This window comes from Mustela putorius, unplaced genomic scaffold (assembly GCF_011764305.1).
Source record: "Mustela putorius furo isolate JIRA1106 unplaced genomic scaffold, ASM1176430v1.1 tig00537301_pilon_pilon_pilon, whole genome shotgun sequence".
In the NCBI taxonomy this organism is placed as follows: Eukaryota; Metazoa; Chordata; class Mammalia; order Carnivora; family Mustelidae; genus Mustela; species Mustela putorius.
In genome coordinates this window covers 577,095-591,371 of record NW_025422439.1, presented here as the reverse complement: position 1 = coordinate 591,371, position 14,277 = coordinate 577,095, and the positions used below count along the sequence as shown (strand labels likewise).

The 14,277-nt window shown below is 45.3% G+C and overlaps 1 protein-coding gene across 9 annotated transcripts in view; it reads left to right on the top strand.

The window, feature by feature from the left end:
- Positions 1–1,058: 1,058 nt before the first annotated feature.
- The window catches only part of TNC (tenascin C), a 92,868-nt gene continuing 79,649 nt past the window's right edge, over positions 1,059–14,277 (top strand). For 2 of the 9 annotated variants that reach the window (XM_004774060.3, XM_045074020.1), the window contains exon 1: positions 1,066–1,616. The gene's annotated coding sequence lies outside the window, so the exon portion shown is untranslated. Of the gene's footprint in view, positions 1,617–14,277 lie in introns of all 9 variants that reach the window. The other 7 variants (XM_004774059.3, XM_013046602.2, XM_004774062.3 and 4 more) reach the window with 7 other exon arrangements.

Here is a 14,277-nt window from a genome sequence, read left to right as displayed (position 1 = left end):
AAGGATCTCCCCTTTAGCTCTTATGGAACAAAGAAATATATTTTCTATATTTAAATAGAGCAGTGATTTTTGTACAAGCAGTATTATGATTCAATAGGGCATAAAACATTTAAATATCATCTGACAATGTTCCTGGACAGTGGCGCACATTGGAAAGAACTATGGAGTCCCGTGTTGTCATCTAAATGCTTCCCAGGTGTATTCCCTAAGTGGACTGAATTACTTCCCTAAAACTTCCTTTCTTCATGTGTCAAAAGGGGTCGACACCTGCTTGGCTTGAGCAAGCCTGTAATGAAATAATATCCATGAAGTGCCTCGCAGAGCACCTACTATAGACTTAATAAGGGTGGGTCCAACCATCGCCACAGGTTCCATGGGCCTCATTTCCCTCCATGATCACAAAACTGCTGTGCGTTGTGACAAGCTGAAATGTGGGTGCTGTGCCCTCGAGGCTTCCCGACTGCCTCGCATGCCTGTGTGTGCCCTGCGGATCCTCAGTGCATGCTAACCACCGAGTGAACGGATGACTCAGAGCTTGGAAAGAATCCACAGCACGCTGGAGAGCAAAGGCGCAGTTTATGTCTCAAAAATTAAGTTGTTAACCTTTTTTTTTTTTCTTTGTGCTGGATACCTTTCTGCACTGAGAAGAAAACTTCAGAAAGGTTTTCCCCAGGAGGTGCTACTTAGAAGACGGGCCCATTCACGGAACATGGGCATTGTCCACAAAGCTGCCCCTCATGGGGGGGACTGGGGGGGCTGCTGGGAGGGTGAAGCCTCTGGGCAGCTGGGCAGGCTCCCTCGCCCAGAAGACCAGCGGGGCAGATCTGCTGTTCCCCGCACTGCCCTGCTGCTGACAGCTAATCCTGGGCTATCTCTCTGCTGGCCCAGAGAAACCCAACCGCCCCAGGCTTCTGCAGGGCTTTAGGTCCTCTTTCCAGGAACTGGGCTCAGCCCCTTTCCTTTTGGAGGTGCCATTGAGCAGCTGCGGAGCAGAGCCCCAGCGCGCCGCGAGCCCAGGGTAGAGGTGGCGTTTCCAGCCCGCCTGAGCAGCAGAGCCAGAGCTGCCGGTCCTGCGCCCTCTCATTCCCTGGGCTTCTGTCTCACAATGAGAAAATCCGTTTGGGGAGCCAAGCAAAAATCACACCTAGCTTACAGCTGCTCTGGGTCTGGGTTGGGGGTGGAGAAGGGGAGGAGGCAGAAGAGGGAAGCTGGAATTCCTACTTTTGCCATAAATTGTATGCAAATGGGTTCCTTTCCTGGCAGGGAGCAGGGAGTGAGTGCGTCTTTCATGAGCTAACCCTGTTCCGCTGGGAGGGCTGTTCCTTTAATTCACCAACTGAAAAAGTAGGAAAGGATGTCTGGAGGCGAGGCGTCCCATTACAGAGGCAGGAGCTGCTATATAAGCCAGCCAAAGCTGGCTGCGCTGGCCACAGCCTGCCTACTGTCACTGCTCTCCTGCGAGCGCAGACTCACGCCGGCCTCTCTTCGCACAAAGACTGTGTGGCTGCGGGTGACGCTGGGGGCAGCGCACGTGGGAGCCCCGCTGCTCACAGCCAGGCACTGACTCCATGGAGCTGGTTCATTCAAGGATCTAGGTCCTTCCCAACTCCGGAGAGGTAAGTGTGTTTAACCCGCATCACCAAAGATCGTTATGGCGCACTGTTTGCATTCTTGGTGTCAGAGGAGCAGTGGGCTCATCATTATAAAACGTCCTCCGTGTCTTCGCCGTTGGCAAAACGGTGTATTTGTTATGATCAGATGCACCTTGACTGTCTTCTGCTTACCCCTCCCAGACTTGGAGGTTTGGGGGGGGCGTTGTTTGAGTTTTATGAGCAGTCGCACGTGGAGGGAACTTTCTGTAAAGTTTTTAGCTCTGTGTCCTCCAGAGGAAAAGTGGGAATCTTCTCTTAACTCCCTGCCTGGCTGATTCACCTGTGATTATTTTGGTCTGCGGGGGAGACTGGTAGAATTTGAAGGTGGAGATCGTTTGTGGTCTTGCTCTGGGATAGGTTAAGGGAAGGCTGATAGAGGATGACAGAACAATAAAATTGTATATCTAAACGGCGCTCACCTTGCAGTGTACAAAAGTTTTGTATCCATCCCTCATTCCACCACATCCTCCCTGTGTTTAGATAGAGAGAGGGAGGAGGGCTGAAGAACAGAAGGGAGGAGGGAAGTCCTAGGGCCAGATGAGCAGCTAGAATACTAGGTGGGAGGGGGGACCCCAACTTCCATGCATACCCACAGGCAGGGGGACTCCCCCTGGGTATTTCCTGATTCACTGATCCTTGGGCTGGGTACCTGTGCATGTCTTGGGGTGCTTAGAGCCAGTGGTACCCTGCATCTTTCTAGAATCACCTCCCCCTCCTCACCCCTCATCACAGAAAGCCCTGAGAAACCCCTTGCCCCCTGGCTGGGAAGATCTACCTGGCAGACTCTGAGAAGGGCACAGGGGGTCCTCTCTCTCTTCAGTGCTACAAGGGGATTAGGAGCTTGGGTTTTGAAGCCAGGCGTCAGTCATTTTGGTGTCCCCACCACCACTATCATAGATGTTACCATGATGAGAATCTGCAACCTCCGTGGGCCTCAGTGTCCACTTACCTAAAATGGGGACAATAACTTCTGTTGTCATTATGAGAAGGAAATGGAGCATAAAGCATTGGGAGAGTGAGTGCTCAGTAACCAGAAGTTTGGAAAAATCACTGTCATTTGTCAAACACTGCCATCACCTTGGAAGTTAAAAGAGGCATTTAGGCAATCTTGGACTGTTTCTCATGTGTTCCTCACCCCCACCCCGAGCCCCCTTCTTTTCATCTCCCTATTCTGAGGGCTTCTCACTGGGCTGGCAGGTCGGAGACTTGGCTATATTTCACAAGCAGGAGGTTGTTTTGGCACAGGTTAGGGGAAAGGGAACAGCCCAGGGCTGGATGTAAATGTCAGGTTCTGACTCCAGAATGCACAAGGTTTTGAGTTTGGGCGTTTGCAGATTCGAAAGCTGTCAGTTATAAAGTAGGATGCTGCGGGGGGGTCTCCTTGGAAATGCTCTCCGTCCAGAGTGAGAGCAGGACAGGGAGGCCCACTTGAAGAATGAATGCCTCTTTTTCATGTTTTGTGGACTACCCCCTCGCCACTTTTTATGAAGCTTTCCCATATGTTCTTTAGAAATAAACCCTGCTGCCCACCCCCGCCAGCTTTCTGCTTTGCCCTTTGGATATGGTCAGCCCAATGGAGGACTGGGGGAGGTTTGTTCAGCACTAAAGAAATCTGGGGGAAATTTGCTGGCATTGTGTGCATCGGAGCCTATTGCAATGGAGGTGATTGTGCTTTGACCATACGTGTTTCAGGTGGATGACGACATTTAGGGGAAGAAATGCGTACACATTATGAATATTCTCTGGTTTGCTCAGAAAAGTGTGAATTGGATAAGGATTAAAAGGGGTATGACCAACGCTACAGTCTTTAAAGATTTTTTTTTTCTCTGTGCTTTGTTTGAAAAACCTAGCTTCCCTATCTCATCTTCTACTAACGGCTTGTCTCCTCCCCCCAAAGAAATTACTGATCTTCCAACCCTCAGTTTTGTTGTCCATATAAAGAGGGTGACGATCTGTATCTCTCTGGGCTTTTGTGACGTCCAAATGAGATAGTATATGGCAGATTCGGTGCTTGACACGTAGTAGGGGCTCAATAAATGGAGGTTTTTCTTAGTTTTCTTGCTTCTCAGTTTATAAGGACTTATCTGAAATCCATGTTCTCAGACAGTGGTTTTCAAACTTATATTTAGTTGTGGAAACATTCATTAAATGAAATTGATGGCAGAACTCCAGTACGGAGGTAAATGTGGAACTGCTTTGGCTGATGTGGGAGTGGAGGGTCTGAAACTCACCCCATTGTTCTCAGCCCTTTGGGACATTTCCCCAGAACCTTAAGTGACACAAAATGCAGTTAAAAATCATGAAACAAGGCAGTGCACATTCAGGCTGCTGTTTTGCATTGCAGTTCGCCCCTTCGGGTCCCCACCTGGAACAGGAATCCATACGATTCCCCGAGTAAGACAGTAGACAAGAATATGGGAAACATAAAAGGCTTAACATGGGATGCTGATTTTAATTTATTTTAATGATCATGGAGAGCCTACTCTATTCTGTGCCTCTCTTGTGCACATCATCTCACGAAACATCCACACGACGTCTCTGAGAAATGGATCATGCTTATTGGATAAAGACTAAGTTGAAGAGTAGAGAGGATGAATAATTTTTCCAGATCCTAGAATGCAGGGTCATGGAGCCACTTTTCAGACCCAGGTCCCGGTGACCCCCAAATCAGAAACACATTTCACCGTGTGCTTTCTGAATGCTGCTGCTTCTCGTGCTCGCTGTCTTTAGAAGGGAAAAAAACTTCCTTTCTGACTAAATCTACCCCTCCAGCCAGACTGTGGCCACCCATAAATACGCAGTAGCCTGATCATATAACCAGAATGGAATTTGGGAAGGGAATTCAAGCTGACAGGTTGAAAAACATGCCCTCCTTAATTCTCCCCCTTCTGATGCTCACGATGAACTAAAAACACCTATTCTGCTCTTCCCCTGGGCTTCTGTAGACACACAGCCACGTTTTCTTACAAGGAAAGCAAAGCTATCTAACAGGTATAAAGCACAAGTCTCTCCACACTGAAGTCACTTCAGTTTGGAAAGTACCAGACATTCAGCTCACCCCAGATACACAGTTCCTTGTGGTGAGGATAAAACACATACACACAGTAATTAACAATGAGGCTAACTGTGTGCTAGAATTAGTCGTTCCTTATCTAATTCTCAGTGTAACACTGCAAGTTATAAATCACTCCCTCTATTTTATGGACAGAGAGTGAAAACCCCAAGAAGTTAAGTGGTTCACATGAGGGTTTTCCATAAGTCAGGAGCGGAGTTGGCTTTGAACCCACACTCTCTAAAACTTTACTCTTCTTTCCACCGTGCTTTATTGCTTCCTGACGTCAGGCAGGGCTGACCCCTTATGGAACCTTGAATGATCTCTTTCAGTCATTGGCCAGATGGTAGAGAAGCCCCGGCTGACATTGGTATCTATTGACTTTACAGAATAGCCCTGCATATATCATTTTTCATGGTGCCCAGAAAAGGTCAGCTTATAGTGGTGCAGTTCTCTGCCTAGAAACAGAAAAGTTCGAATTTCAGCCCCGAGAGAGAGAATGACACTAAAGGTAGCAGTCGGGTCATTACTGTTGGTTTTCTTCCCAGGAAAGGAGGCACATACTTTGCTGTGCTCTGCAAGCTGGAGCCCTGCTTGGAGAAGCAGGACCGCACCTGCCCCACACCCTCTCTGAGAGCCAGCTAAGCCGAGCATCTGGTGTAAAAGGGCTGATGTGGGGACAGAGTGAGATCAGTGTGCCCAGCCTTGGGGCAGTGAATCTGAAGACGATTGGGAAATAAAGGGTTGTAGGCTCCAAGCCACAAATTTCCCTGAAGTCCTAGAGATGAGGGTGATGTTCAGTTATTTCTCGACTTGAGAAGATCAGAGGGGATTCCCGTGAATCTAAACCCGGCCAATCTGAACATCTCCAACATGTGGGAAACATGAGACGAAGGCTCCCTTCCAACAGGGAAAACCCCATCAAACTCCTGCCATCTCCAGGCAATAACCCCATCCCGACAAAAGGCCTTACTTATCATAAAGGGCTGCGTGTACCACGTGACTTCTTGGTAGAGGGGAATAGTCTGTGTGCCTACCTGTTTCCAACCCTGGTAACCAGACTTTTCTTTCAGTAATGCCTCAAGCCTAGAATTGTTTTTCTGTTTCTTTCTGCCTTGTGTCATATCTCTGGCCTCTACTTAGTCATAACCTCACTGAGCTCTGTCAGTGTATCCTTTGACCCTCCGTGAAGGATTACGAGCAAAATGCCCACACTGAACGCAAACTGTGCAAGGAAATGTCCTTCCACGTGCATTTCTAGTCTCTTTGTGAATGGAAGTGGAAAAAAAAAAATCATGCCAAGTTGTTTCAGATTTTTTGCAATTTCCTGAAATTCACAGGTTCTTAATTCTGTAGCCATGGTAACTTGAATAGGTTTGGCTGGTCCTTTGACACCCACTCCCATCCCCCAAACACCCTGTGTCAAGAGCAGGAGAGATTTTGTAAGCTCTGAAAGTTAACAGCTTTGCCTCAGAGCAAAGCAGTGGCTAGCTCTTGCCCTGGAGGAGGTGAGTTGGCTGCTATGAACTCCTGCGTGAACAGGTCCAGGAAGGGCTTCTAGCTGGGGTGTGGGGGTGATTGTAATAGCTAACATTTCCTAACAACTCTACAGGCATTTTGCCTTTGAGTCATCAACTATCCAGCCAGTGTAACCACCCCCTGTTCAAACATGGGGATCCTGAAGCTGAAAAAGTTTAAGTAGCTTCCACACAGATAGTAAATATCGGAGCCAGAACTCAAACCCAGCTCCGAGTCCTGAACACATACTTAAAACCATTAGGATAGGGGGCACCTGGGTGGCTCAGTGGGTTAAAGCCTCTGCCTTCTGCTCAGGTCATGATCCCAGGGTCCTGGGATGGAGCCCCACATCGGGCTCTCTGCTCAGCAGGGAGCCTGCTTCCCCCTCTCTCTCTCTGCCTGCCTCTCTGCCTACTATGATCTCTGTCTGTTAAATAAATTAAATAAATAAAATAAAACCATTAGGATATGCACGTCAAGCTTGACACCTTAATTCTTTTCATTTTCTGGTAACAGAGAGGGCTGGACACCCTCTCTAAGAGAGAATGAAAAGAGAATGAGAACCCCAGTGTTCTTCTCTTCAGCGGGGCAGCCACTGGCGGTATCTCTGACTTGCTCCTTCTGGTTTCACTTCCTGTGGAAACTGTAATGAAATAATTAGTGTATAATTCCTGATGCAATGTGTTTCTTCTACTGGACTCTAAGCAGCCCAGGGTGAAGATTGATCCACACCTGGGGCCCTTCACCAGCCCGAGACCTGAAGCAGGTGCACACACAGAAGCAAGTGCAGCTTCGTGAAGCCATGCCTAGCCTGGGCTGGCTCAGCTACCCCTCTCCTAGTTCCCTCAGAACTCTCTGCTTCCCCGACTGACCTCTGTGCATTGTAAATACTTTGATAATCCCCTCCCCTGCCCCACCTAACTGCACACCCCTGACATCAAGGTCATCAGAGAGGCAGCAACTGTGTCTTGCTCCTTTTCCCCAAAGCCTCGCCACCTGCTGACAGGTACCAGGCCCCCAGTAAGTTATTGTTGAAGAAACTCTCTGCCGTCCCAAAGGAAATGGAACAATAGCACAGCATTGCCTCGCTTCTGAACTATGTTCCATGGCTTTTGAAGCATTTTTCTCTGTTGGGTTAGTTTTTGACCAAATAGGATGCACATAAATTTATAAACATATAAAATGACTTTCCCATGCCTCACTCCTAGATTGTCCCAGCAACCATAGATAACCTTACAGGTAGGTAAACTGAGGCTAGAAGGGTTGTCATTTGCACAAAGTGGAGAGTGGAAAGCTCCCACAACTATACCTTCACTGTGCCCCTCAGCCCTCAGGTTTTCTTCCCTTTTTCAGAAAAGAAGGAAGTTAAAGACAGCAGGTTACTCTCCAGGAGAATATTTACATTTTTAAAGGGCTGTTCTGTAGAGAAAGCAATGCTTAACTGATAAGAGAATTGCCAGTGTTAGACTTCAGGCCAGGGGATCCTTGGGAGGAGGAGGAGAACTCAAATTTATCATCCAGGGTTATGTTCAGGGGCAAAACCATACTTGGCAGAAAGAGAGATGGAGGGGACTGAATACTGAGCGCAAGTCAGTATGTTTCTGTTCAGAGCTCTAAGCCTACATGTGCAGCATAAGGAACTCCTGGCTCGTGGCAGTGCACTGGGGAACTTTCTAGGCATGTGGTCCAGCAGGAACACGTGGCCTCCCTGCAGAAGTGACACACTACAGCCAGAACAAGGGAGCCCGAAGCAGTCCTGGGCTCTCAGCCAGCCAGAGCCTCTCCCAAACACTGCATCCAGTCTAGGCACCAGGATACAAAATAACAGCAACAACAGCAATACCAAGAAAGCATGGGGATACATCCAGACAAGAAAGCCACAACTTTCTGGTTAGGAAAGAAACAGTCTGGGAGAAGCAAGTACCCAAGGAGCGGGAGAGAACCCACCTGCTAGGGAACTCAGGGAAGTAAAAATCATCTCATGCTGGGCACCGGCACCTTTGGTGCTGCCCCCAAGGGAAGCGAGCTGCTCTCTGGGAAACTCCAGCCCTGGGTCCTGGGATGGTCACAAGGAGGTGGCTTGATGTAGATATGTCACAGTAGAGTGTTCTCACTTAGAGAGTGTTCTAAATCAGAGGTGGTTTGTTAAAAATTTTTTCCGGAGAACCTAAAGGATGTTGACATTAAAAGGGCTCATCGGCAGCCTCTAAGCCAGGGCTCCACCTCCAAGGTGATCTGGGGGCTGCCGTGGAGAGATGGGGAGGCCAAGCAGGGGCTCCATTCAATCTGATTTTAACTTAAGCCCTTCACTTTTATCTGTTTTGTACACAGAGCTTCCTCATGAAATGTAATTTGGTCAAAGAGTTCTGTGGCAAAATAATAATAATAATAATAATAATAATAATAAAGTTTCTGTAAATTGCTGGCCTGGTTTAACTCCGCTTATTTGGATGATAGTGAAACTGAGACTCAGAAGAGGGAAAAGTCTCTCTAAGATCTCACGCCAGCTGGCAACAGGGTCAGGTCTCAGTCTGAGGTCTTCTGACTCTTGCTTTTGGAAGCTAGGGACAATATTAAAAAAAAAAAATGTCAGATTTAATATATTATTTAAAAAGGGAAAATTATTGGATTCTTATTCTCTGAACAGCTTTAGCACATATGGGTTGAGGCAAGAGGCCACTAGATTTGTTATCTCTTGCTGCGTAATAAATTGCCATGAAGTTTGGTGGTTTAAAGTAACATCCATTTGTTATCTTAAAATTTCTTTAGGTCAGGAATGTGAGCATAGCTTACTTAGCTGGACATTTTACTTCATGGTCACTCTTGAGGCTACACTCACAGTGTTGGCCAGAATTGGGGTCTCATCTGAAGGGTCAACTGGGGAATTAGTAGCTTCCAGGCTCACTTGCATGGTTGTTGGCTATAGTCAGTTTCTTGAGGTCTTTTGGCTCAAGGCCACCCTGAGTTCCTTGCCACATGGACTTCTCCAACATGACCATTAGTTTCTTCAAAGCCAACGAGAGAGAGAGAGAGAGAAAGAAAGAAAAAGAGAGATGGGGAGAGACAGCCTGCAAACAAACAGACATCTTGTACAGCTTACCTGTGGAAGTGATACCCATCACCTTAGCCATATATTTTTTTGTAAGAAATAAGCCACCAGGCCATCCCACACTCAAGGGAAGAGAATTGCACAAAGATCTGAACAGGAGGAGCAGTATCACTGGGGCCCATCTCAGAGCTTCTCTGCCATTCCAGCACTCCAGTGTCACCTATTTCTGACAACTTCTTATTAATAACAAGTTCACCCAAGCCACCTGCACTTCTGATTGGCAGTCAACAATTATGACAGCCACTAGAGTGGACTGTGTCTTATTTATGCTTTCCCTCCATGTATAAGATGGAGCCAGGTGTTTTGCATTAGATGTCCTAGTTCACTGGGGAACCATCATTCCTCTTGAATATCTCAGGATAGGATCATCCAAGGCAGTGACTTCAAATATATTTCATTCGAAAGCAGGATATTTGAAGTGACAAAATCTGAAACTCATCCAATTTCTCCCCTTCCCAACCTATTCCCCTCTCAGCAGATATAATGAAGGCTAAAATTTGGGATTAATTCTTTCTCCCTTTCCACTTTTTCTTTCCTACACCACCATATTCCAAATCTTGTGGATTCTATTGCCTTAATGAGTAAATCAGTTCACTGACTCCCCAACCCCTCCCTCATCATCCTAGTTCAGGTCATGCATCTCACAGGTGGACCATAGCAATAGTTTTCCCAGCAGCTACCATCCCACCAGCCTTTCCTTTCAATCTGTCCCTCAACCTGGGTTGTAGGTAAACCTTCCCAGTCTTAAAGACTCCCAAACGATTCTCTTCTGGCCACAGAAAAAAATTTAGATCTTCAACCTAGAATTCAATTTCTTTCATGGACTGGCCTCCAACCTCCAAACACATCTTGTACTTCAGCTGTAATCCATGCTCTCAACACCAACTGTTTCATGATTTTTATGCCCTGGAAAATGCCACTCCCTCTTTCCTATAATATCCTTCCCTTGTTTTTTTTTTTTTTTTTTTTTTTTTTTACCTATTCATAATCTCCTTTCAAAATTCAGTTCAAAAACCACCTCTCTCCTCTGGGTAGAGGAGATATCCTTTTATTGTCATCCTATTCGACCCTGTATCTTTTTCTGTCATCACCCTTATCATTCTGGAACTGGCTGTCTGCTCATAGATCAACTGCTCCTGCCAGTATAGTTCTTGAAAGGAGAATTTGTATCTGGTTCATCTGAAATTGAGCACAATTGGAATAAAATTAACCTTCAAACACAGACAGGAGTTCTTACTGTGTCCCAGATTTGGACTTCTCTTTCCTCACTAGAGTTTATTTAGAAAGCCCAAAACTTGAGGTTGTTTTCATGTCTTGCCCCCTGGGCTTCCAACTGTGTAGACTACTGTCTACTGTCTACTACTGTCTACTACTACTGTGTAGTCAACTGTCGTGACTTATGACAGAAGGAAGCCAGCCCTGTTCTAGGACAGGAAACTATCTCAGGGCACAGACTTCAAGGAATGCCCTTGCTTTCAGAGGAAGCTTCTGGATCAAAGCATGCCCTGCCTGGGGTTTGGAAAAACCAGTACCAAGGACAGAGGAGGCCTGTCTGGGGATTTGAGGCTGAGTCACAGGAGATCCTGTTATCTGGAGGTTATAACAAGGATCAGTCTACAGCCAGTAGGAGGAAGGAAGGACTCAAGGGAGGGATGGAGACAAAGAGTTCTCTGTCTTAGGACATGGAGAAATTCATCTCACAGGAGAGGATCAGCTAATTGTTCAGAGTATGGCTTTGGCATTAGTTCTGGGTTCAAGGGCTTGCTCTTTTCTTATCAACATGATCTTGGCCAAGTTACTTAATTTCTCTTACCCTCATCTTCATCCATAGTAAAGGCAAAATAGTAGCACCTACTCCAAAAGGTTATTGTGATGATTAAATGGTGTAAGGGCGAGTGCATTGCTTAGTACAAAACTCAGTCGGGTATAAACATTTTATTGTCATATTTGCTACCTGTTGTTGAAATGGTCATGGGGAATAAAGCTCCATTAGACAAGCAGTTACCAAAACTGTGGCCCGTGGAGCAACATTCTCATGAGATGCAACTCTAAAAGTGTTTTGTGGACAAAGGGGTTTAGGGAATCCTTTCCACTGCGTCCTGTTCTTGGGAATTCTTTTCTTTTTTTTCTTTTTTAAGATTTATTTATTTATTTATTTGACAGACAGAGATCACAAGTAGGCAGAGAGGCAGGCAGAGTGAGAGGGGAGAAGCAGGCTCACTGCTGAGCAGAGAGCCCGATGTGGGGCTCAATCCCAGGACCCCGGGATCATGATCTGAGCTGAAGGCAGAGGCTTTAACACACTGAGCCACCCAGGCGCCCCAGGAATTCTTAGCTCACATTCTAGAGGTAGAGATAAAGTAGATAAGAGGATATGCAAGATTCTTTTAAGCTCCTTGTGGAGCTTACATTATGGAGGAAGAAGATAGATGATAATAAGGAATCAAATAAACGTTTGAGTACAATTTCAGGCAACTATTTGCTAAGAAGAAACAGAAAACATAGTAAGGGAACAGACAATGAGATGGTTTTGAGTGGGGTGTCCTTTTCAAAGGGTGAGACATGGAGATGACATTAGGCAGAGATCTGAATAAAACAGAGAAATGAGCTCTGTAGGTACTCTGCTGGGAGTTTAGATTTTATTCTAAGTGTGGTTAGAAGCCAGTGGGAGATTTTGGGGAGAAGAGTACATGATCTAAAAAATCCTGTAGCAGGAACCTACTCAGCTTTGTTTAACCCATGTCCCCCAAGTTACTTGACCACAAATGCCATTTTCCACAGGACATGTACCTAAAAACATTCTGGAATGTATTCTGGTAAATTCTGCACTAGAGCACAAGGCTTCATAGATTTTTAAAAGGACTATAAATTTGTTCTCACTCATCTAGACCTATGGTAAAAGCCCAGCAAACCACTCGGGCTGAAACAGGAATGCCCAGAGCAAGAAAACCTAACTCTAGAGGTAAAGAGAAGTGGGGTGTCACCCTAATTAGCAGTTCTTTTTGGCTGAGATGATCAATGAGCACAGCCAGGCTTCAGCAGACTCTGGAATCCCATCTCAGGCCAAAGGAAACTTGCCAACAACTGCCTAAAAACTAATAAGTGTTTGCAAACAGTACACCTTGGCTTAAGCATTCTCCAAAGGGGAAGTGTACAAAACTTGAGGTCCAGCCAGAGGCTCTGGGAGAAAGAGGTCAAATATTCCGGTGCTTACACACAGACAGCCACCAGATTGCTGCTAAAGATCTAGGAAATGGAAGGTGAGGTGTCTGCTTGGGCTCTGATCTCTCTCTTTACCGAGCAGCAGTAATTTAAATTTTCACCTTATAGCTCTGCCTATTTGTGATGTCTGTCAAATAAATAAATAAAACCTTTAAAAAAAGTTTTTTTTTTTCACCTTATATAAACAGGAAGTTGCTTGATGAATCAGCCTGGGTAGTAATTGAGAGCACGCATTTTAGAGTCACAAGGTAGGGTCCAAATGCCAGCTGTTCATTTAAACCAGTCACTGAATCTCCCTGAATCTCAATTTAACTTTCAGATGTGCATAATAATACCTGTCTCACCAGGTTGCCATGACAAATGACAAGATAAATGATTGCATGTATAAAAAGCTTCTAGCATAAGGCATGGCACAAAACAGATATATAGAAGGCTCTCAACAAAAGGTTAGTTTCCTTCTTGTCCAGTTCACTCTGTATCTGGTTTTACAACTATAGTCCAGCAACCATCAGGAAGCCACCAGGTGGCAGCCTATTTTTATAAATAAAGTTTTATTGGAACACAGCCATCCTCATTCCTTTATGCCATGACCATGGCTACTTTTTCTGCAGTTGTAGACTTGAGTCTTTGTGACATAGATCATCTAGCTGCAAAACCTAAAATATTTACTGTCTGGTCACTTAGAAATGATATGGACTCCTGCCAGTGTGCTAACTTTAGATACCTAATTTCCAATCACCACAACCTAGCAAGGTGTATATTATTATATTTACACATATGAAACAATTGAAACAGAAATAAAGGCTCACCTAGTAAGTCCCCCTTCCAAAAACATAATACTGAAAGAAACTTCGAAGAATGACAGAAGAGTTATTCATTTTTGTGATTCACCCTCGATTTCCCCTGGAACCTCCTCTGTCTTCTATCTCTCCCAGGCTAAATTTGTTGACTTGCCTGACATATGCTGAATTAAATGCTGTTGTCCAGAAAGGACTCCCCCATCTCTACAAATTTATTTATTTATTTATTTGTTTGTTTATAAAAGTCCATTCTTTTAAAAATGAAAGTTGTAATTTCTAGACCCTCTGCAAGACTCTCATGCCTTGACTGATTTCTTGGAAACAGTACTCTTTTTTTTTTTTTTGGTCATACATAGCATGAGGGCCAGTTTTCCAGAAAGGAGAGATTTGTTAAGCTCCTCTGTCTGCTACTTCTCACTTTATCTTCCTCTCACTTACTCACTTTCTCTCCAGGCCAGACTCAAAGAGAGTAGGCTGTTTCCAGGGGCTTTAAAGATTTGCCTGAGACATAGATATTATAGCACATTTGGCTCTGTGCCTCCCCTCAAGTTCGAAACTGTACATAAAATGGCCATATGCACTCTGGCTCCCCAGCCCCGCCCTCTTAAGGGGCCCCATTTTAGGGATCCAAAAATTCTACTTACTCATGTAAGTAGAATTGTGTATCCCTGTGATATTTCTTGCATAAATATTATTTAAACCTAAGATAAAGTGAATCTTACTTAAAAAGATAACTTGGTGTAGCAGAAAGAGTATAGGGTTTGGAATTATAAGACTGAGTTCTTAATTCTAAATAACATAATTACTGGCTGGGCAAGCTATTTCACCTTCTGACGCTTTCAGCTCTCATAACAATAAAAGATGAACAGCACTTCCTAACGGCTAAGGTTGCCATCACCATTAAAGGGCATCTGCTGGGACCCC